Consider the following 26303-nt stretch of genomic DNA (forward strand, 5'->3'; position numbering starts at 1 on the left):
TTCAAAACGGAGACGTGTCAGCGTAGTTTTTGGGGCTTGCTGAAGCCAGCAACTGTGTCCTCGGATGCAGCTTCAATGGCCTCTGCAGCTTAGCTGTGTAGGTGTCCAGTGGTCCGCACAATGTTTTCCGATACTGCATCTTCGAACACAAATAGCGGATCTGAGTAGCCGCCAGTGGTGGTCTTTTTACAAGAAATGTCTCCTGCGACATCTGCACATCTTTTCAGAACGGCTGTTACCTGAAGACCCAAAACCAAGCTGATTTGCGTCCACCTCTAAATCTGGCCCTTGATTACCGATGACATTTTATTAGTGAACTGCATCTACTACTCCAATGCTGCAGCATGACATTGCAAAAGCCTTAGCAATGCAAAAGCATATAATTGCAATTCTAGCAACTTCAGAGTAGTTTAACGGAATTAGAGGACATTAAAGATCATCATATATATGCTTTATTCCTATGAAGCCTTCCTAAATCATATGGAGTTTTAATTAATGCCATTGAGGTTAGACGAGAATCAGTATTAATTTTGGAGTTTGTCAAGGTACATTTGATGAATTCAACCACAGGAAGGAAATCGGTCGGAGCAGGAAACGAGACAGTGAGATCAGAAACAGCTCTCAAAGATTGAGAAATTACTCCAGCAAAGGCAGGCTGCATAGCCTGCTACTCTATAAGAAATCATTTAAATAATGATGGAAAAATCTAGACACAAGCGAATGGCAGTGACAGCAAAACGAGTCTGAATAGGCTATTGCAAATAACACTCCAAAATCCATAGATATTTAGTAGAGATGTGCACTTGAAATTTTTCGGGTTTTGTGTTTTGGTTTTGGGTTCGGTTCCGCGGCCGTGTTTTGGGTTCGACCGCGTTTTGGCAAAACCTCACCGAATTTTTTTTGTCGGATTCGGGTGTTTTTTTCAAAAAACACTAAAAAACAGCTTAAATCATAGAATTTGGGGGTCATTTTGATCCCAAAGTATTATTAACCTCAAAAACCATAATTTCCACTCATTTTCAGTCTATTCTGAATACCTCACACCTCACAATATTATTTTTAGTCCTAAAATTTGCACCGAGGTCGCTGGATGACTAAGCTAAGCGACCCTAGTGGCCGACACAAACACCTGGCCCATCTAGGAGTGGCACTGCAGTGTCACGCAGGATGGCCCTTCCAAAAAACACTCCCCAAACAGCACATGACGCAAAGAAAAAAAGAGGCGCAATGAGGTAGCTGTGTGAGTAAGATAAGCGACCCTAGTGGCCGACACAAACACCTGGCACATCTAGCAGTGGCACTGCAGTGTCACGCAGGATGGCCCTTCCAAAAAACACTCCACAAACAGCACATGACGCAAAGAAAAAAAGAGGCGCAATGAGGTAGCTGTGTGAGTAAGATAAGCGACCCTAGTGGCCGACACAAACACCTGGCCCATCTAGGAGTGGCACTGCAGTGTCACGCAGGATGGCCCTTCCAAAAAACACTCCCCAAACAGCACATGATGCAAAGAAAAAAAGAGGCGCAATGAGGTAGCTGTGTGAGTAAGATAAGCGACCCTAGTGGCCGACACAAACACCTGGCCCATCTAGGAGTGGCACTGCAGTGTCACGCAGGATGGCCCTTCCAAAAAACACTCCCCAAACAGCACATGACGCAAAGAAAAAAAGAGGCGCAATGAGGTAGCTGTGTGAGTAAGATAAGCGACCCTAGTGGCCGACACAAACACCTGGCCCATCTAGGAGTGGCACTGCAGTGTCACGCAGGATGGCCCTTCCAAAAAACACTCCCCAAACAGCACATGACGCAAAGAAAAAAAGAGGCGCAATGAGGTAGCTGTGTGAGTAAGATAAGCGACCCTAGTGGCCGACACAAACACCTGGCCCATCTAGGAGTGGCACTGCAGTGTCACGCAGGATGGCCCTTCCAAAAAACACTCCCCAAACAGCACATGACGCAAAGAAAAAAAGAGGCGCAATGAGGTAGCTGTGTGAGTAAGATAAGCGACCCTAGTGGCCGACACAAACACCTGGCCCATCTAGGAGTGGCACTGCAGTGTCACGCAGGATGGCCCTTCCAAAAAACACTCCCCAAACAGCACATGACGCAAAGAAAAAAAGAGGCGCAATGAGGTAGCTGTGTGAGTAAGATAAGCGACTCTAGTGGCCGACACAAACACCTGGCCCATCTAGGAGTGGCACTGCAGTGTCACGCAGGATGGCCCTTCCAAAAAACACTCCCCAAACAGCACATGACGCAAAGAAGAAAAAAAGAGGCGCAATGAGGTAGCTGTGTGAGTAAGCTAAGCGACCCTAGTGGCCGACACAAACACCTGGCCCATCTAGGAGTGGCACTGCAGTGTCACGCAGGATGGCCCTTCCAAAAAACACTCCCCAAACAGCACATGACGCAAAGAAAAAAAGAGGCGCAATGAGGTAGCTGTGTGAGTAAGCTAAGCGACCCTAGTGGCCGACACAAACACCTGGCCCATCTAGGAGTGGCACTGCAGTGTCACGCAGGATGGCCCTTCCAAAAAACACTCCCCAAACAGCACATGACGCAAAGAAAAAAAGAGGCGCAATGAGGTAGCTGTGTGAGTAAGATAAGCGACCCTAGTGGCCGACACAAACACCTGGCCCATCTAGGAGTGGCACTGCAGTGTCACGCAGGATGGCCCTTCCAAAAAACACTCCCCAAACAGCACATGACGCAAAGAAAAAAAGAGGCGCAATGAGGTAGCTGTGTGAGTAAGATAAGTGACCCTAGTGGCCGACACAAACACCTGGCCCATCTAGGAGTGGCACTGCAGTGTCACGCAGGATGGCCCTTCCAAAAAACACTCCCCAAACAGCACATGACGCAAAGAAGAAAAAAAGAGGCGCAATGAGGTAGCTGTGTGAGTAAGCTAAGCGACCCTAGTGGCCGACACAAACACCTGGCCCATCTAGGAGTGGCACTGCAGTGTCACGCAGGATGGCCCTTCCAAAAAACACTCCCCAAACAGCACATGACGCAAAGAAAAAAAGAGGCGCAAGGAGGTAGCTGTGTGAGTAAGATAAGCGACCCTAGTGGCCGACACAAACACCTGGCCCATCTAGGAGTGGCACTGCAGTGTCACGCAGGATGGCCCTTCCAAAAAACACTCCCCAAACAGCACATGACGCAAAGAAAAATGAAAGAAAAAAGAGGTGCAAGATGGAATTGTCCTTGGGCCCTCCCACCCACCCTTATGTTGTATAAACAGGACATGCACACTTTAACCAACCCATCATTTCAGTGACAGGGTCTGCCACACGACTGTGATTGAAATGACGGGTTGGTTTGGACCCCCACCGAAAAAGAAGCAATTAATCTCTCCTTGCACAAACTGGCTCTACAGAGGCAAGATGTCCACCTCATCATCATCCTCCGATATATCACCGTGTACATCCCGCTCCTCACAGATTATCAATTCGTCCCCACTGGAATCCACCATCTCAGCTCCCTGTGTACTTTGTGGAGGTAATTGCTGCTGGTCAATGTCTCCACGGAGGAATTGATTATAATTCATTTTAATGAACATCATCTTCTCCACATTTTCTGGAAGTAACCTCGTACGCCGATTGCTGACAAGGTGAGCGGCGGCACTAAACACTCTTTCGGAGTACACACTTGTGGGAGGGCAACTTAGGTAGAATAAAGCCAGTTTGTGCAAGGGCCTCCAAATTGCCTCTTTTTCCTGCCAGTATAAGTACGGACTGTCTGACGTGCCTACTTGGATGCGGTCACTCATATAATCCTCCACCATTCTTTCAATGGGGAGAGAATCATATGCAGTGACAGTAGATGACATGTCCGTAATCGTTGTCAGGTCCTTCAGTCCGGACCAGATGTCAGCATCAGCAGTCGCTCCAGACTGCCCTGCATCACCGCCAGCGGGTGGGCTCGGAATTCTGAGCCTTTTCCTCGCACCCCCAGTTGCGGGAGAATGTGAAGGAGGAGATGTTGACAGGTCGCGTTCCGCTTGACTTGACAATTTTGTCACCAGCAGGTCTTTGAACCCCAGCAGACTTGTGTCTGCCGGAAAGAGAGATCCAAGGTAGGTTTTAAATCTAGGATCGAGCACGGTGGCCAAAATGTAGTGCTCTGATTTCAACAGATTGACCACCCGTGAATCCTTGTTAAGCGAATTAAGGGCTCCATCCACAAGTCCCACATGCCTAGCGGAATCGCTCCCTTTTAGCTCCTCCTTCAATGCCCCCAGCTTCTTCTGCAAAAGCCTGATGAGGGGAATGACCTGACTCAGGCTGGCAGTGTCTGAACTGACTTCACGTGTGGCAAGTTCAAAAGGTTGCAGAACCTTGCACAACGTTGAAATCATTCTCCACTGCGCTTGAGACAGGTACATTCCACCTCCTATATCGTGCTCAATTGTATAGGCTTGAATGGCCTTTTGCTGCTCCTCCAACCTCTGAAGCATATATAGGGTTGAATTCCACCTCGTTACCACTTCTTGCTTCAGATGATGGCAGGGCAGGTTCAGGCGTTTTTGGTGGTGCTCCAGTCTTCTGTACGTGGTGCCTGTACGCCGAAAGTGTCCCACAATTCTTCTGGCCACCGACAGCATCTCTTGCACGCCCCTGTCGTTTTTTAAAAAATTTTGCACCACCAAATTCAAGGTATGTGTAAAACATGGGACGTGCTGGAATTTGCCCATATTTAATGCACACACAATATTGCTGGCGTTGTCCGATGCCACAAATCCACAGGAGAGTCCAATTGGGGTAAGCCATTCCGCGATGATCTTCCTCAGTTGCCGTAAGAGGTTTTCAGCTGTGTGCGTATTCTGGAAACCGGTGATACAAAGCGTAGCCTGCCTAGGAAAGAGTTGGCGTTTGCGAGATGCTGCTACTGGTGCCGCCGCTGCTGTTCTTGCGGCGGGAGTCCATACATCTACCCAGTGGGCTGTCACAGTCATATAGTCCTGACCCTGCCCTGCTCCACTTGTCCACATGTCCGTGGTTAAGTGGACATTGGGTGCAACTGCATTTTTTAGGACACTGGTGAGTCTTTTTCTGACGTCCGTGTACATTCTCGGTATCGCCTGCCTAGAGAAGTGGAACCTAGATGGTATTTGGTAACGGGGGCACACTACCTCAAGAAATTGTCTAGTTCCCTGTGAACTAACGGCGGATACCGGACGCACGTCTAACACCAACATAGTTGTCAAGGCCTCAGTTATCCGCTTTGCAACAGGATGACTGCTGTGATATTTCATCTTCCTCGCAAAGGACTGTTGGACAGTCAATTGCTTGGTGGAAGTAGTAAAAGTGGGCTTACGACTTCCCCTCTGGGATGACCATCGACTCCCAGCAGCAACAACAGCAGCGCCAGCAGCAGTAGGCGTTACACGCAAGGATGCATCGGAGGAATCCCAGGCAGGAGAGGACTCGTCAGAATTGCCAGTGACATGGCCTGCAGGACTATTGGCATTCCTGGGGAAGGAGGAAATTGACACTGAGGGAGTTGGTGGGGTGCTTTGCGTGAGCTTGGTTACAAGAGGAAGGGATTTACTGGTCAGTGGACTGCTTCCGCTGTCGCCCAAAGTTTTTGAACTTGTCACTGACTTATTATGAATGCGCTGCAGGTGACGTATAAGGGAGGATGTTCCGAGGTGGTTAACGTCCTTACCCCTACTTATTACAGCTTGACAAAGGCAACACACGGCTTGACAAATGTTGTCCGCATTTCTGGTGAAATACTTCCACACCGAAGAGCTGATTTTTTTGGTATTTTCACCAGGCATGTCAACGGCCCTATTCCTCCCACGGACAACAGGTGTCTCCCCGGGTGCCTGACTTAAACAAACCACCTCACCATCAGAATCCTCCTTGTCAATTTCCTCCCCAGCGCCAGCAACACCCATATCCTCCTCATCCTGGTGTACTTCAACACTGACATCTTCAATCTGACTATCAGGAACTGGACTGCGGGTGCTCCTTCCAGCACTTGCAGGGGGCGTGCAAATGGTGGAAGGCGCATGCTCTTCACGTCCAGTGTTGGGAAGGTCAGGCATCGCAACCGACACAATTGGACTCTCCTTGTGGATTTGGGATTTCGAAGAACGCACAGTTCTTTGCGGTGCTTTTGCCAGCTTGAGTCTTTTCATTTTTCTAGCGAGAGGCTGAGTGCTTCCATCCTCATGTGAAGCTGAACCACTAGCCATGAACATAGGCCAGTGCCTCAGCCGTTCCTTGCCACTCCGTGTGGTAAATGGCATATTGGCAAGATTACGCTTCTCCTCCGACAATTTTATTTTAGATTTTGGAGTCCTTTTTTTACTGATATTTGGTGTTTTGGATTTTACATGCTCTGTATTATGACATTGGGCATCGGCCTTGGCAGACGACGTTGCTGGCATTTCATCGTCTCGGCCATGACTAGTGGCAGCAGCTTCAGCACGAGGTGGAAGTGGATCTTGATCTTTCCCTAATTTTGGAACCTCAACATTTTTGTTCTCCATATTTTAATAGGCACAACTAAAAGGCACCTCAGGTAAACAATGGAGATGGATGGATACTAGTATACTTATGGATGGACCAGCGACTGCCGACACAGAGGTAGCTACAGCCGTGGACTACCGTACTGTGTCTGCTGCTAATATAGACTGGATGATAATGAGATGAAATTAATATATATATATATATAATATCACTAGTACTGCAGCCGGACAGGTATATATATTTATTATGTAATGACTGATGACGGACCTGCTGGACACTGTCAGCTCAGCAGCACCGCAGACTGCTACAGTAAGCTACTATAGTAGTATGTAAAGAAGAAAGAAAAAGAAAAAACCACGGGTAGGTGGTATACAATTATGGATGGACCAGCGACTGCCGACACAGAGGTAGCTACAGCCGTGGACTACCGTACTGTGTCTGCTGCTAATATAGACTGGATGATAATGAGATGAAATTAATATATATATATATATAATATCACTAGTACTGCAGCCGGACAGGTATATATATTTATTATGTAATGACTGATGACGGACCTGCTGGACACTGTCAGCTCAGCAGCACCGCAGACTGCTACAGTAAGCTACTATAGTAGTATGTAAAGAAGAAAGAAAAAGAAAAAACCACGGGTAGGTGGTATACAATTATGGATGGACCAGCGACTGCCGACACAGAGGTAGCTACAGCCGTGGACTACCGTACTGTGTCTGCTGCTAATATAGACTGGATGATAATGAGATAAAATTAATATATATATATATATAATATCACTAGTACTGCAGCCGGACAGGTATATATATTTATTATGTAATGACTGATGACGGACCTGCTGGACACTGTCAGCTCAGCAGCACCGCAGACTGCTACAGTAAGCTACTATAGTAGTATGTATCAAGAAGAAAGAAAAAAAAAAAACACGGGTAGGTGGTATACAATTATGGATGGACCAGCGACTGCCGACACAGAGGTAGCTACAGCCGTGGACTACTGTACTGTGTCTGCTGCTAATATAGACTGGATGATAATGAGATGAAATTAATATATATATATATAATATCACTAGTACTGCAGCCGGACAGGTATATATATTTATTATGTAATGACTGATGACGGACCTGCTGGACACTGTCAGCTCAGCAGCACCGCAGACTGCTACAGTAAGCTACTATAGTAGTATGTATCAAGAAGAAAGGAAAAAAAAAAAACACGGGTAGGTGGTATACAATTATGGATGGACCAGCGACTGCCGACACAGAGGTAGCTACAGCCGTGGACTACCGTACTGTGTCTGCTGCTAATATAGACTGGATGATAATGAGATGAAATTAATATATATATATATATAATATCACTAGTACTGCAGCCGGACAGGTATATATATTTATTATGTAATGACTGATGACGGACCTGCTGGACACTGTCAGCTCAGCAGCACCGCAGACTGCTACAGTAAGCTACTATAGTAGTATGTATCAAGAAGAAAAAAAAAACACGGGTAGGTGGTATACAATTATGGATGGACCAGCGACTGCCGACACAGAGGTAGCTACAGCCGTGGACTACCGTACTGTGTCTGCTGCTAATATAGACTGGATGATAATGAGATGAAATTAATATATATATATATATATATTTATAATATCACTAGTACTGCAGCCGGACAGGTATATATATTTATTATGTAATGACTGATGACGGACCTGCTGGACACTGTCAGCTCAGCAGCACCGCAGACTGCTACAGTAAGCTACTATAGTAGTATGTATCAAGAAGAAAGAAAAAAAAAACACGGGTAGGTGGTATACAATTATGGATGGACCAGCGACTGCCGACACAGAGGTAGCTACAGCCGTGGACTACCGTACTGTGTCTGCTGCTAATATAGACTGGATGATAATGAGATGAAATTAATATATATATATATAATATCACTAGTACTGCAGCCGGACAGGTATATATATTTATTATGTAATGACTGATGACGGACCTGCTGGACACTGTCAGCTCAGCAGCACCGCAGACTGCTACAGTAAGCTACTATAGTAGTATGTATCAAGAAGAAAGGAAAAAAAAAAAAACACGGGTAGGTGGTATACAATTATGGATGGACCAGCGACTGCCGACACAGAGGTAGCTACAGCCGTGGACTACCGTACTGTGTCTGCTGCTAATATAGACTGGATGATAATGAGATGAAATTTATATATATATATATAATATCACTAGTACTGCAGCCGGACAGGTATATATATTTATTATGTAATGACTGATGACGGACCTGCTGGACACTGTCAGCTCAGCAGCACCGCAGACTGCTACAGTAAGCTACTATAGTAGTATGTATCAAGAAGAAAGAAAAAAAAAAACACGGGTAGGTGGTATACAATTATGGATGGACCAGCGACTGCCGACACAGAGGTAGCTACAGCCGTGGACTACCGTACTGTGTCTGCTGCTAATATAGACTGAATGATAATGAGATGAAATTAATATATATATATATAATATCACTAGTACTGCAGCCGGACAGGTATATATATTTATTATGTAATGACTGATGACGGACCTGCTGGACACTGTCAGCTCAGCAGCACCGCAGACTGCTACAGTAAGCTACTATAGTAGTATGTATCAAGAAGAAAGAAAAGAAAAAAACACGGGTAGGTGGTATACAATTATGGATGGACCAGCGACTGCCGACACAGAGGTAGCTACAGCCGTGGACTACCGTACTGTGTCTGCTGCTAATATAGACTGGATGATAATGAGATGAAATTAATATATATATATATAATATCACTAGTACTGCAGCCGGACAGGTATATATATTTATTATGTAATGACTGATGACGGACCTGCTGGACACTGTCAGCTCAGCAGCACCGCAGACTGCTACAGTAAGCTACTATAGTAGTATGTATCAAGAAGAAAGAAGAAAAAAAAAAACACGGGTAGGTGGTATACAATTATGGATGGACCAGCGACTGCCGACACAGAGGTAGCTACAGCCGTGGACTACCGTACTGTGTCTGCTGCTAATATAGACTGGATGATAATGAGATGAAATTAATATATATATATAATATCACTAGTACTGCAGCCGGACAGGTATATATATTTATTATGTAATGACTGATGACGGACCTGCTGGACACTGTCAGCTCAGCAGCACCGCAGACTGCTACAGTAAGCTACTATAGTAGTATGTATCAAGAAGAAAAAAAAAAAAAAAAACACGGGTAGGTGGTATACAATTATGGATGGACCAGCGACTGCCGACACAGAGGTAGCTACAGCCGTGGACTACCGTACTGTGTCTGCTGCTAATATAGACTGGATGATAATGAGATGAAATTAATATATATATATATAATATCACTAGTACTGCAGCCGGACAGGTATATATATTTATTATGTAATGACTGATGACGGACCTGCTGGACACTGTCAGCTCAGCAGCACCGCAGACTGCTACAGTAAGCTACTATAGTAGTATGTATCAAGAAGAAAAAAAAAAAAAAAAAACACGGGTAGGTGGTATACAATTATGGATGGACCAGCGACTGCCGACACAGAGGTAGCTACAGCCGTGGACTACCGTACTGTGTCTGCTGCTAATATAGACTGGATGATAATGAGATGAAATTAATATATATATATATATAATATCACTAGTACTGCAGCCGGACAGGTATATATATTTATTATGTAATGACTGATGACGGACCTGCTGGACACTGTCAGCTCAGCAGCACCGCAGACTGCTACAGTAAGCTACTATAGTAGTATGTATCAAGAAGAAAGGGAAAAAAAAAACACGGGTAGGTGGTATACAATTATGGATGGACCAGCGACTGCCGACACAGAGGTAGCTACAGCCGTGGACTACCGTACTGTGTCTGCTGCTAATATAGACTGGATGATAATGAGATGAAATTAATATATATATATATAATATCACTAGTACTGCAGCCGGACAGGTATATATATTTATTATGTAATGACTGATGACGGACCTGCTGGACACTGTCAGCTCAGCAGCACCGCAGACTGCTACAGTAAGCTACTATAGTAGTATGTATCAAGAAGAAAGAAAAAAAAAAAAACACGGGTAGGTGGTATACAATTATGGATGGACCAGCGACTGCCGACACAGAGGTAGCTACAGCCGTGGACTACCGTACTGTGTCTGCTGCTAATATAGACTGGATGATAATGAGATGAAATTAATATATATATATATAATATCACTAGTACTGCAGCCGGACAGGTATATATATTTATTATGTAATGACTGATGACGGACCTGCTGGACACTGTCAGCTCAGCAGCACCGCAGACTGCTACAGTAAGCTACTATAGTAGTATGTATCAAGAAGAAAGAAAAAAAAAAAAAACACGGGTAGGTGGTATACAATTATGGATGGACCAGCGACTGCCGACACAGAGGTAGCTACAGCCGTGGACTACCGTACTGTGTCTGCTGCTAATATAGACTGGATGATAATGAGATGAAATTAATATATATATATATAATATCACTAGTACTGCAGCCGGACAGGTATATATATTTATTATGTAATGACTGATGATGGACCTGCTGGACACTGTCAGCTCAGCAGCACCGCAGACTGCTACAGTAAGCTACTATAGTAGTATGTATCAAGAAGAAAGGAAAAAAAAAAAACCACGGGTAGGTGGTATACAATTACGGATGGACCAGCGACTGCCGACACAGAGGTAGCTACAGCCGTGGACTACCGTACTGTGTCTGCTGCTAATATAGACTGGATGATAATGAGATGAAATTAATATATATATATATAATATCACTAGTACTGCAGCCGGACAGGTATATATATTTATTATGTAATGACTGATGACGGACCTGCTGGACACTGTCAGCTCAGCAGCACCGCAGACTGCTACAGTAAGCTACTATAGTAGTATGTATCAAGAAGAAAGAAAAAAAAAAAAAACACGGGTAGGTGGTATACAATTATATATATATTATATACAATTATATATATATATATATATATTTTATTTTTAGAAAGTGAAGAAAAGGGCGCCTACTAGTGTCTAATAAAATTATAGAACTGATGTGATTGAGAACAGGAGACTACTTATCTGTCATAAATAGACTTTTGCTTCAGTCATAGGACCAGTACAGGTACATGAAAAAAGAAGAACAAAATAACATAGCGCGTACTGTTTTCACGCAATCACAATCTACAGATCATATAAACAAATTGTGTGTTAAAAAACTTTCTGGGTAAAGGTAAATCCCATAAATTAAAATCCACAGCCAGGGTCTTTGTATCGAAAGTTTTTCACCATAAAACACACATAAAACAAAGGTAGAAGTACAAAATATATAGTTTTCAATCTATAGATAAAATGGACCAATTATGTGTTTAAAAACTTTCTGGGTATATGCAAGTCCCAAAAATTTAAAATCCACAGCCAGGGATTTTTTTAAAAGTTTTTTCACAAAATTTAATAAAACACAATATAATAAAACAGCTTATCTGCCCATAAGGGAAGTTCAGGTGCATCATGGGACTGATGCACCTGAACTTCCCTTATGGGCAGATAAGCTGTTTTAATATTTAACTTTTGTACGTTTGAAATTTTACTATTTATCTTGGATGCTTACGAAAGATCTGATGTATCCCAGTCCTAATATGGACAGATAAGCTTGTTATTCAATTTTATCTTGTACGCTCGCATTACTTCTACCTTTCATGTTTTATGTGTTTTATTAAATTTTGTGAAAAAACTTTTAAAAAAATCCCTGGCTGTGGATTTTAAATTTTTGGGACTTGCATATACCCAGAAAGTTTTTAAACACATAATTGGTCCATTTTATCTATAGATTGAAAACTATATATTTTGTACTTCTACCTTTGTTTTATGTGTGTTTTATGGTGAAAAACTTTCGATACAAAGTCCCTGGCTGTGGATTTTAATTTATGGGATTTACCTTTACCCAGAAAGTTTTTTAACACACAATTTGTTTATATGATCTGTAGATTGTGATTGCGTGAAAACAGTACGCGCTATGTTATTTTGTTCTTCTTTTTTCATGTACCTGTACTGGTCCTATGACTGAAGCAAAAGTCTATTTATGACAGATAAGTAGTCTCCTGTTCTCAATCACATCAGTTCTATAATTTTATTAGACACTAGTAGGCGCCCTTTTCTTCACTTTCTAAAAATTTTATTTATGTGTTTTCCAAGCACATATTTATTGCTTAAGGTTGCAGCCACTCTTATATTAGAGGAAGTGTCACTTATTTTATACACTTGATTTCATATCTTCACTATTTATTAGTGGTAGTGCACCGTGATATCTGAGCGCCCCCGTTTCTCTTTTCGACCATATATATATATTAAACTGGTGGTGATTAATTAAACTGGTGGTCAGGTCACTGGTCACACTATCAGCAACTTGCAAGTAGTACTCCTAAGCAGACAATCACAATATATATACTGGTGGTCAGTGTGGTCACAATGGCAGTGTGGCACTCTGGCAGCAAAAGTGTGCACTATACGTTAAAATATGTACTCCTGCTCTCAGACTCTAACTGCTCCCCACTGTCTCCCCCACATGTCAGATATACAGTCACACTATCACTTCAGCAAGTAGTAGTACTCCTCCTAATGCTCCCCAAAATTACTAAAGTAAATACTGTGTCTCTCTCTACTCTAGTCTCACTCTCTTCTCTATAAACGGAGAGGACGCCAGCCACGTCCTCTCCCTATCAATCTCAATGCACGTGTGAAAATGGCGGCGACGCGCGGCTCCTTATATAGAATCCGAGTCTCGCGATAGAATCCGAGCCTCGCGAGAATCCGACAGCGGGATGATGACGTTCGGGCGCGCTTGGGTTAACCGAGCAAGGCGGGAAGATCCGAGTCGCTCGGACCCGTGTAAAAAAACATGAAGTTCGGGCGGGTTCGGATTCCGAGGAACCGAACCCGCTCATCTCTAATATTTAGGGGATTCTGTGTTTTCAACGTACTCAAACAACGATCATCAAATTGATGCACTGACTCAGGGATGAGAAGTCACATGACGAATTACAAAAGTTCAGTCAACTAAACAGACTGAGAGACAAATGATAAAGTGTTGTTCGCAAATGGGGAAAGTGTCACTGTGCAAGGTATCGGTCATGGGCACCTGAACATAGACCCGAGTTCTGGACAAAAACGTAAAAATGTTATGAATAAAGTATGTTCCAGATTCTGAGGGCAGTCGCCTATTCGTGAAATGTTTAACTACTACAGGCATTGCGCAGTTCAGCCAGGTTCAGGAGTTCTCGCTGAAGGAACCGCAAATAAAATCGCTGTCCGGTCCCCTCATCAGAAGTGCATTCAAGCATGGAATAGGTACCTGGGACACTGGCAATCAGATGCCATAACCTAACTGCCAAACAAAAACCGGACCTCTGATGTATCACTGTATAATACACATATGTAATGCATGTGTTGTATTGAAGCAATAGCAATAAGTGTGTAGCTAATGGATTTCAGCGCAGAGGGAGTCATCCATTACATATGATCTATAGGGACGTGTGTCGGCCAAGGTGAACAGGAAACCCAGCGGGTAATAAGTATTTTGTGACAGATGTGAGAAAACATATGTAATAAAGACAAAGCAATGTTGTACAAACACTGTGCGCCCTATCTAAGCACAACTGCTGTCCTATACAGTGCCTCATAAGATAACTGGAAGGAATGAGCAATACAAAAATGTACTGTAGATGCAAACTGGGCAGATGTCAACAGTGTTGTATGTAGGGATGTGCGAGTGGTGCAATCACCAAGGGTGCAAGGCCGAGGGGACAGTACAGGTGCTCATAAGGAAAGATGCTTGGCTGACCAACAGCCGGCTGAACAGGGCTTTATTAGAAGGGCTGTTTAAAAGGGCTAAGAAAATATTACAATATAGACTTACCCAGGACTTACCAGGACGAAAACAGACGGAAACATCCCACCAACAAAACAGAAAACCATCCCCCCTTCCTTTCATTCCCAATCATTTGTGCAATTCAGCATATGTATATAAATTACCAACTACAATCCTCATGACCTCTAAGAACAAAATGCAACCAATTTTGTATATAACCATTTACATTGTGATTTACATGTGATTGTATATACCTGTTTGTCACTTTGCTCTATCATGCACAGCTAACATACAGCGGAACAACACCAGTAAATAGGCACCTGAACTTTTAACTTGACCAAGTGAAACCATACATTCTCAGCCCTGATAACACTGGTTTAATCTCAAACAAACTATGTTCCACAAATTGATTTTCTGCATTGCTCTTCATGGAGTATTCATAAAGACCATTGCATCATTCAGTCTCCCAGCAACTCAGCCCTCTGTACATGTTGCCCCCTCAATTCTACACTCCCCTCTTATTAGCACTCATGAGCTTTTCACTTCCCTATACTCATTGACAATAACATCTACAACCTCTCACCATAAAAAACTTTCACAAGCCTCTGACACTCACATTTATCTCTCTCTTCTGCTTCTGATAGCTGGTGACATTTCACCAAATCCAGGACCCAGCCACTTGCATCGCTCACATTCACCTGATTCACAGCAACATAGAAATCCAGCTAACCTCATAAACATCACATGTCTTCCATCACCCTCCAGATCACTAAAATGTGCCTTATGGAATGCACGCTCTGTTTGTAACAAATTAACATCCATCCATGACCTCTTCATATCCAACAACATCAATCTGCTGGCTATAACAGAAACCTGGCTCAGACAATCTGACACAGCCTCCCCTGCAGCACTGGCACATGGTGGTCTCCACTTTACACACACCTCCAGACCCAGTAACCATAAAGGAGGAGGAGTTGGACTTTTACTTTCCCAATCTTTTGCATACACTGTTCTACCACAGGTTCCATCACTCACATTTACATCATTTGAAGTACATTCCATTAGGGTTTACTCTCCTTTCTCTCTGCGTGTTGCAGCTATCTACCGCCCACCTGGGCATCCAAAACAATTTTTGGAAGAGTTTTCTGCCTGGCTCCCTCACTTCCTATCAATTTCAATTGATTTCAATATTGCTATTGATTGTCCAAAATCTGCTGCTCATGCCTCCAAACTACTCTCTCTAACTTCCTCTCTTGGCCTCTCCCAATGGACTGACTCCTCTACTCATCAGGAAGGCCACTGCCTTGATCTAGTATTCACCAGACTATGCTCCATCTCTGAACTCACTAACACTCCTTTCCCCCTCTCAGATCACAACCTTATCACCTGCATGCTCTCCTCCGTTAATTCAAACCCTGTGTTGCTGAAGTCCTCCAATCTTCTTCAAACCCGCAGAAATATTAACACAATTAATCTTCAAGAACTTTCCACTTCACTCCAACAACTGCTTTCACCTATTTCTGCATTCACCTCTCCTGAGATGGCTGTATCACACCTTAATGAGACTCTAGAACTAGCCCTTGATGAAGTGGCTCCAGCTACCCATCACACTCCACGTAGGCCTAGATGTCAACCATGGCACTCCAAATTAACAAGACAACTACAAAAACCTCACACGAAAACTTGAACGTCAGTGGCGTAAATCTCGTATTTCAAGTGACTTCCTCACATATAAGACTGTCTACCATTCTTATAAAAATGCCCTGGACACTGCCAAACAAACATATTTCCAAACTCTTATCTCTGCTCAAGCCTCCAACCCCAAACGACTCTTTAATACATTTAAATCACTTCTGAATCCTCCCTCACCTACCCCACCAGCCACTATCAAGGCACAGGATCTTGCTTCCTACTTCAAGGAGAAGATTGATAAGATCCGAACTGAAATGGTATGCTTTTCGGCAGCCAGTGACCTGCTCCGTTCTTTACCTGAACCCTCTGGCACTCTTTCTTCATTTGATCCCACAAATGAAGATGAAGTATCATCACTCTTCTCATCCTGCTTCTCCACTACCTCTCCTCTTGATCCTTTACCCTCACAAATAAGTAAAGCTCTGTCTCTGGTGCTCATCCCTACCTTAACTAACATATGTAATCTCTCTCTACTGGTATTTTTCCTTCACTCTTCAAGCATGCAGTGATTACTCCCATTTTAAAGAAACAAAGTTCTGACCCTAATGCTCTCTCAAACTACCGCCCTATCTCTCAGCTCCCTTGTCTCTCTAAGCTACTTGAGAGACTTGCCTACACTCGACTCACACACTTTCTTAACTAATACACTTTATTGGACCCACTTCAAATAGGCTTCCGTTCCCAACACTCCACAGAGACAGCACTGACTAAAGTGGTTAATGATTTGGTCACTACGAAGTCTAAAGGCCATTACTCACTACTTATTCTTCTAGATCTATCTGCTGCATTTGACACTGTAGACCACTCTCTTCTCATACAGACAATACAATCCCTAGGTCTTAAAGACACAGCCCTTTCTTGGTTCCTATCCTACCTATCTAATCGCTCCTTCAGTGTTCGCTTCTCTGAATCTACCTCCTCTTCGCTACCTCTTTCAGTTGGAGTACCGCAAGGCTCAGTCTTGGGTCCTCTGCTTTTCTCTATCTATACCTCATCTCTTGGTAAACTAATCAGCTCTTTTGGTTTTCAGTATCATCTGTACGCAGATGATACTCAAATCTACCTATCCTCACCTGACTTGTCCCTATCTGTACTGGACCGTGTTACTGAATGCCTTTCTGCCATTTCATCCTGGATGACATCTCGCCACCTCAAACTGAATATTTCAAAGACAGAGTTAATTATATTTCCACCGGCCAATAGTAGGTACCAACTTGATATCTCTATCACTGTTGAAAACTCGACTATCTACCCTACCCCACAAGCTCGCTGCCTAGGTGTCATCCTTGACTCTGATCTGTCCTTTCTTCCCCACATTCAATCTGTCTCAAGATCATGTTACATGCATCTAAAAAACATATCCAAAATACGACCATACCTTACACAAGACACTGCTAAAACTCTAATCCACGCTCTCATTATCTCCCGCATTGATTATTGCAATAGTCTCCTAACTGGTCTTCCCAAAACAAGACTCTCACCACTACAATCCATTCTGAATGCAGCGGCGAGGCTTATCTTCCTCGCTAGACGTTCATCGTCTGCAGATCCACTCTGTCAGTCCCTCCATTGGTTACCTGTACTCTACCGCATTCAATATAAAATACTTTTACTCACACACAAGGCCATTAACCAAACTACACCAACGTACATCACTTCGCTTATCTCAAAATATCTCCCAACCCGACCTCTTCGCTCTTCACAAGACCTGCATCTCTCATCCACACTCATTACTCGCTCCCACTCACGATTGCAGGACTTTCATAGGGCTGCACCCACTCTGTGGAATGCCCTACCACGCACAATAAGACTCTCCTCTAGTCTCCAAACCTTTAAGCGTTCCCTGAAAACTCACCTCTTCAGGCAAGCGTATCAAATTCCAGAACCGCCCACATAACTTTCATAAACCTTCCTATCAAATTGCATCCACTCTGTACAGTCCACACATATCCTCACATGTCGTCTCATTCTATGCAATAGATAGCACCTTTCCTTATGTACACATGCCTATTTCCCTATAGATTGTAAGCTTGCGAGCAGGGCCTTCCTACCTCTATGACTGTTTGTTATCACCCATTTTGTTTTTGTTATTTCAAATTGTAAAGCGCAACGGAATTTGCTGCGCTATATAAGAAACTGTTAATAAATAAATAAATACAGGTGCTTCACCATGGTGCTTGTATTTGCGTGCAAGGTACCCCGAACAGCAACCTGCAGGTCGGCAGGAGAGACACTTTGCTCATCCTGGGGATGCTCTGATAGCTTAGCTTCTTGGTTCCAGTGGTGACCTGGGCCCCCCTTTGTGACATCAAGATGTCACTATTGCTTGGGTCGTGCCACCCCAGGGGCACTATAGCCCTGCTAGGGCTTCGGATGACATTTGGGAAAGTTATTATGGGCTAGAACAGTAGCAATTTCACCGAACAATAAAGACAGTATATCGATGCAGCTCAGGATTGTTACATAGTCATCTGGTTATGTGAACGTTTGTCCTCATTGGGGTGGACAATAAAGGATGTATTATAATTTATGTTGTAGCACACATGTATTATACACCTATATGGAACTTACAGAACAAATAATGCACCTAGGCTAAGTTCAGTTATAGCATGTTGATAAAATTACAGACTATGCAGTGTTGTACGTGTTAGGAGAGAGCGCTCGGGGCTGTCTCACATCTAGGATTTAGGACCCAGGACTGCTGGAGGTGTGACCTCCAACCTTGTGTGATAATGTGCCTGCACAAGGTGTCCACGCATCTTCAGCTCCATTCTCCATGCTAGTAGGATGTGCCTCTGAGAGTCTGCAATGATACCGCTGTAGAGATGGTGTTATGCAGGCCAGTGACCCCAAATAGTTCCACTTACCACCACCACCACGATACTGCTACATATGTACAGAATCAGAGTGTGCATTCCACTGCCACTACTGTCTATAGAGCCACAGGTGTGTGCTCCTACCTGTCACACTCCAAGCATACGGATGGGGGTGGTATGACAACATTGATACGTACAACTCTGCTTAAGGCTGAATTTACACCATTTGGTATGCACGTAATGCAGGGACAATTATGGCCATGGTGGTCATTCCGAGTTGATCGCAGCCAGCAACTTTTTGCTGCTGCTGCGATCAACTAGTACACGCCTATGGGGGAGTGTATTTTAGCTTAGCAGGGCTGCGATCGCTTGTGCAGCCCTGCTAAGCTAAAAAAATTTCAAGCAAAAGATGATTATCCCTATACATACTTACCCTGTGCGACGATCTCTGCGATGCTGGAGCTGGCTTTGACGTCAGACATCCGCCCTCCATTCTTCTGGACACGCCTGCGTTATACTCACCACTCCCCGAAAACGGCTCCAAATGGTCCGGACCCGCCCTGGCACGCCTCCTTCCTGTCAATCTTCTTTGCGGTCGGCTCTGCGACCGCTTCCTGTGTAAGTCGCATCGTAACCTGGCGGCAACATTGCACACGTGCACTGCGCCTGCCACGCATGCGCATTCCGCACCCGTTCACACCGAAGTGATAAACCGCTGCGTGCGAACCGGTCGGAATGACCCCCCATATGCGTTCAACCCAGTATGTCATAACACCAATCAAACACATGCACACTTCATATTTAATGTAGTATTAACATTCTATTTTGTATAATTTTCTGTATTATAAAGTACTGTGCAAAGGTTTTAGGCAGATGTGGAAAAATTGCTGCAAAGTAAGAATGCTTTCAAATATAGAAGTGTTAATAGTTTATTTTTAGCAATTAACAAAATGCAAAGTGAATGAAAAGAAGAGAAATCTAAAATCAGTATTTGGTGTGATCACCATTTGCCTTCAGAACAGCATCAATTCTTCTAGGTACACTTGCACACAATTTTTGAAGGAAATCAGCAGGGAGGTTGCTCCAAACATCTTTTTGAACTAACCACAAATCTTTTGTGGATTTAGGCTTGCTCAAATCTTTCTCTTGATATAATACCAGATAGACTCGAAGATGTTGAGATTAGGGTTCTGTTGGGGCCATATCTTCACTTCCAGGATTGCTTGTTCTGCAGTTCCTTCAAAAACTGTGTGCAAGTGCACCTAGAACAAATATTGATTTGATTTAGATTTCTCTACTGTTCATTCACTTTGCATTTTGTTAATTGATAGTAAAAAACTATTAGCACTTCTATTTTTGAAAGCATCCACATCTGCCGAAAACCTTTGTGCAGTACTGTATAGATATAAAATATATATGTAAAAAAATCCAGAACAGCCAGTTGGTATTTGCAGTGTATAATGTGACTGCTTGTGTCTGCCTGTTTCTTGCACAATATCAGATTATAATACACAAAACTATCACTCTATTCTCAACTCAATATCCCACAATCGTATCACTTAGAGCCCAGGGAGATGACAAGTCTAGCGCCTTATCGTGCATCCCTCCCCTATATCTTCCATTATTACTGATAGTTTCTCCATTCAGCTGGTCGGTGAAGCATGCAGCTTATGAGCGTCCCATGACATCAAATCATTCACTAGAACGTGCCAGATCTTCTCACCGTAACAAACAAAGCCCTAATCTATTTAATCCTTGTCCGAGGTTTCTTGTTTGAATGAGCGTTGCTGTTTCGCCCACACACTCCTCTCACCCCATCAAACGCCATCTAGAACCACTTCTAAAAAGATCTTTTTTTTTTCTCATAACAGCCAACTGACACAAGCTCAGTCACACATGTCATGACTTTGAAAGATCTTTTTAAGCCTTGTCACACAGAAGCAGGCAAGGACACCGGTCGCTGTTGTAGTCAGAAAACGAACGGAACAGCTCTCTGGCAGGTGGGAAAAAAATTGCACTAGCGTTTGGCTTAAACCCAGTTTAACAGCTTTCCTGGACCCACAGCCAAGAGACATCTGGGTCGTATTAAGCATGAATTCATCAGCACAACGATGTCTGCAATTGACAGACCATTAGCACCAGTTTTTATTTAGTGTAATGAAATATCGAAAGTAAAAACAAGTCTCGAGTTTTTACTGGAAACATAATAACTCACAAAATGTGCAGAGTTTGCAAAGGTTATTGAATGCAAAAGTTTTAAGAATATACTTTAGAGGAAATCAGTAGTAGTAAGGGAGATATCAAGAACAATTAAGTGGTGATACCGGATTCAATAAATAAAAAATAAATAAAATTGGCGCTTAAAGAGTCGAGTATGATTAAAAATTAACACAAATTTATTCACACATTACATAATTATTTCAATGCAGCAACATCATAAAAACATGATTCAATTGAAAAACCTGGGCTTATCATAGCACAGCATTTGATTCAATTTATCTGAATATAGAATCTCCTATATAATTGCCCAGATCTGTGACTTTGTGACTCATTTGCTAACGCTGGGCGGAGTCACAACACTGGGCGGAGTTAGTCAAATGAGTCACAGATCTGGGCAAATCTATAGGAGCTTATATAATAGCCCAGATCTGTGACTTTGTGACTCATTTGCTAACGCTGGGCGGAGTCACAACACTGGGCGGAGTTAGTCAAATGAGTCACAGATCTGGGCAAATCTATAGGAGACTAGGAGCAGAAGCAGATAGTATGGGCATGGCACAGGCAGGGGTGCATACCTCCCAGCTTTCTTCAGGTAGACAGGGGTGCATACCTCCCAGCGGCGAAAAGGAGGCATGGCAAACAAAAGGGGGCGTGGCTTCACGGGAGGGCCCCCGTTTTCGTCAGTGAGGGGGCATGCCCAGCGCTCAGTGAGCTGCTGGCATGCCTCCAGGGGCGGATTATGAGTCCGGGGGGCCCAGGGCACTTGAGACAGGGGAGCCCTATCTCATTGCTGTGCCTGCTGTGGGTTGGGGGCGTGGCCTAATCGCGACCCGCGTGGCCACGCCCCCTTATGTAAATTCCGGGATTTTTCTTTTATATGGAATTTTGCCCCCTCAGCTAGGGCTACATCCAGAGGAGGTGGTCACTCCCCCCTACACACCCGCACAGGCAGAAGAAAGCAAGGAGACTGCTGCCTCCCTGCAACACCACAGACCGGCCAACACGCAGCAGCGTGTGCTGACTGTAGCACAATGCTGCCGCTGTTGCTGGCAGGACGGGGGAGCTTCTGAGCTGGGACAGAGCTACTCCAGCCGGGGGGCCCCCTAAAACTGTGGGGCCCACGGTACGTACCCCCTGCCCCCCCCCCTTAATCCGGCTCTGCTGCCGGAACCCCGGGACAGTTGGGAGGTATGGGGGGGTGTGAGGGGGTATGCCGTACAGACAGACGGGCACCGGCTCACTGTGTGCTTGACCCCCCACATCAGCATACTCTTTGGCCCGGAGGAGCGTCACTTTCTAGCACACTCCGCGCTTCTTAGCTGCAGTTTTGTGGGGCATCTGCCGCTGTGCAGGTTCCATACTGCCTCTGTTATCTCCAGCCCCGGCAACCCCACCGCTAGCTGCAGTGCTGCCGCCTGCAGTGAGGTCCGCCCAGTTCCTTCACACACTTTAGCCAGCGGGTAGCGCTGCAGAAGTCCGAGCTGCTTGCAGGCTCCGACCCCCTCCTCCCTCCAGCCGCAGCATCTCCTGGGAGCTAACCAGTCACTCCCAGTCTCCCCTTACCATAGTGCCCAGCAGCCGCGAGGTCCGTGCCGCGTGCATGCTATGACCCCTCCTCCCTCCAGCAGCAGCGTCTCCTGGGGGTTAACCAGTCACTCCCAGTCTCCCCTTACCACAGTGCCCGGCAGCTGCGCGAGGTCTGCGGTGTGTGACTGAGGAGGGGGGAGGGATGCTGACGGGCAGAGGAAGCAGGACTCCAGCCTGAGAGAGTCAGCCATGCCAAGTCTCCACCAGCAGCAGATCCCAACAGGTTGGAGTGGAACAGCAGCAGCCAGCAGCAGTGACTCCGGTAATACACATCTATCTGTCACCACTGTTTTGTCCCTAATACCAATCTCTCCCGTGCCCTGTGTTCTGTCATGTCCCTGTCACCCCTGGCCTTGCCCAGTCACCCTTATCCTGGCCCCTTCACTCTTATGCTGGCCCTGTTACCCCTATCCTGGCCCTGTCACCCCTGTCCTGGTCCTGCCGCCCCTACCCTGGCCCTGTCACCCCTATCCTGTCCCTGTCATTTCTGTCCTAGCCCCGTCGCCCCTGTCCTGGCCCCGTCACCCCTGTCCTTGCCCCATCACCCCCGTCCTGGCCCCGTCACCCCTGTCCTGGCCCCGTCACGCCTGTCCTGGCCCCGTCACCCCTGTCCTGGCCCCGTCACCCCTGTCCTGGCCCCGTCACCACTGTTCTGACACTGTCACCCCTGTCCTGACCCCGTCACCCCTGTTCTGACCCTGTCACTCCTGTCCTAGCCCTGTTACTGCATGCCCTCCAACTACCTTTTTGGCAGGTACAGTACCCGCAGCGCCTCCAGAGCCCTCCTCAATGCACCACACCTCCGCACCTTCCCCTCCACCACATGCGGCACTCCACCCCTCCCCCACATGATGTGCCTCCAGACCCCCTACACCACCCGTTGCTCCCACTCCTACGCCCCTCCACCACCCACAGCACCTCCAGACCACCTCCACCATCCACCCCCCATATATGTCTCCCCCCATACCCTACACCCATCCGCAACATCCCCGCACCTGCCCCCCTCCCACCCGTGGCACCCCTGCCACTCCCCCATCTACAGTGCCTCCGGACCCCTCCCCCATCTGCAGCCCCCACTCCTCTGCCCCTTCCCCACCCGCAGCACCTCCCGACCCTTCCCCATCCGCCCCCCCCCCCCCGCTTCCGCCCCCCCTCCACCCGCAGCATCTACAGACACCCTCCCCCATCCGCAGTCCCCCCCCGCACCACTACATTCTGTACATCGTGTCCTGCACGTGCTGTTCACGCCGTCGCAAGGGGCTGCGCCTCCTTCACCATCGCACGCCCTTTCATTGTGCAATATTTAACCACTAACAAAGGAATGCAGGTAATACTCCATATAATACAAATATTGAACCCCAGAAAGGCATGCAAGGGTTAAGGGGGCGTAGCCCCTTGCGACGGTGTGAAGAGCGCCCGTAGGGCGCGATGAAGCACCTAGTTTATAGATAATTGAATATGAGCTGAACCTTTTTGCAGCTTGATAAAGGAATCCAACTGATCCGATTGAAAGTTTAGGCCCGTTTTTGCACGTGTCCAAATCGCACAAAGTCGTTCCTTTTGCAGACTTCCAGGCTTTCCTTTAGCCAGCAAAAGGAACGACTTTATGAGATTTGGGCCCTCATTCCGAGTTGATCGCACGTAGCAACTTTTTGCTGCTCGTGCGATCAACTTGACGCCACCCATGGAAGAGTGTATTTTAGCATAGCAGGGCTGCGATCACTTGTGCAGTCCTGCTATGCTAAAAAAGTTTCCTGCAAAACAAGACCAGGGTCAGACCTACTTACCCTGTGCGACGGATCCAGCGCTGAAGGTCCTGGGATTGACGTCAGACATCCGCCCTCCAAACGCCTTAATCCGCCTGCGTTCGCTGCACCACGCCTTGAAAACAGTCAGTTGACGCCCCGGAATGCCTCCCGTCTGTCAGTCTTCATGCGATCGCCACTGCGATCACTTTCTGCGCTGGCGGCATCACTGCCCGGCGATAACCGTCGCCGGGCAACGACGCGCGTGCACATTGCGGGCGCCCCTCATCCGGAGTCCCGGCCCGTTTGCACCGCAGCGAAGAAACACTTGTAAAAACGGACCTGAGTTTTCAAACAGATCAGTTGGATTCCTTAAACAAGCTGCAAAAAGGTTCCAGCTCACATACCATTATCTATCAATTCTATATTCAGATAAATTGAATCAAATGCAGTGCTGTGATAAGCCCAGGTTTTTCAATTGAATCATGTTTTTATGATGTTGCAACATTGAAATAATTATGTAATGTGTGAATAAATTTGTGTTAATTTTTAATCATACTCGGCTCCTTTAGCGCCAATTTTATTTATTGTTTCTAGGGGACTAACTATCCCATTATTGATTGGCTGCTTCTAGTAAAACAGTCCGCGAGCAGCGCTGGGCAAATTACTTAGTAATTTATCTTCCTGCCGTGACACCGGATTCAGTATGATTTAATGGCGGGCGGGATGGCGGGCGTCAATATACCAACAGCGGCATCCCGGCCCCCAGTATACTGGCAGCGGGGCAAGCGCAAAGAGTGACGTTGTGGGCTTGCTGCTCTCGACACGCTGTGCTCAACACACTGCAGGATCGGTTGCTCACTGCACTCGCCACAGGATCTATTCCCACTCTATGGGTATCGTGGACACCCACGAGTGGGAATAGTCCTGTAGCGCCGGTATTATGGCTGTCGGCATTGCCAGATGTCGGGATTCCGACGTCGGTATCCTGACCACCGTGATCCTGACAGCCAGCAAATTAAATGTATAACGTATATATGGCAATTCCATTGTTGCCATCTTTCACCTTCACCTCTAATCCATATCTTTTTCAAGATGTTGCGTCTAAAGCATTTGCATCCATTATTATCAGAAAACCCTGCTCTGTGCTGATGAGCCCCAAAAAGGCTGAAACAGTACTGTAGCTTGTCATTCTGTCTTATCACCTGCTTATGTGATGCTCGGAATACTTACTGTGGTATTGTTATTGTTAGTGTTGGTTGTTACATCCTATTCCACAGCAAAATGCAGAGCCGGCCCTAGGCATAGGCAAATGCCTAGGGTATTTGGAATGCCTAGGGGCACAAGCAGCTTCTGCTAATTAAAATGATATGCGGCATGCCTATATTCTGTGTGTGACTGTGGCTGTATCTGCATACAAAATGCTTTGTTACAGTGTATTCCTGGAAATCACTGTAACGTAGCACTTCATATGCAGATACAGCCACAGTTGCACACAGAATATATACATGTTGCATATCATTTTAATTAGCAGAAGCTGCTTGTGCATCCTAGCTATGTAGCAATGCAAATAAGATGCATTTTCATCAAAAAAGGCACCCGACTTTTTGGCAAAAAAAAGCATCTCCTGCTGCATGGCATATTGAGGCAAGATGTATGAGGACACATCTGTATCCAAGCAGAACCAGAGGTCACAGTAATGAGGACTGCTACGGGTGAGGGGTGATGGTGCTGGGAAAGGGGTGCAGGGTCAGTGGTGGAACTAGCTGTGGTGCTAGGGGGCACCAGCCAAAAACGTGCCTAGGGCACCATATTGGTTAGGGCC

The 26303-nt window shown here is 45.5% G+C and overlaps 1 protein-coding gene across 2 annotated transcripts in view; it reads right to left on the bottom strand.

Moving 5' to 3' along the window:
* TNR (tenascin R) overlaps positions 1-26303 on the bottom strand; it is a 765126-nt gene that overhangs the window by 248732 nt on the left and 490091 nt on the right. The window lies entirely within an intron of this gene.

The sequence above is a fragment of the Pseudophryne corroboree genome, chromosome 9 (assembly GCF_028390025.1).
Source record: "Pseudophryne corroboree isolate aPseCor3 chromosome 9, aPseCor3.hap2, whole genome shotgun sequence".
Lineage (NCBI taxonomy): Eukaryota > Metazoa > Chordata > Amphibia > Anura > Myobatrachidae > Pseudophryne > Pseudophryne corroboree.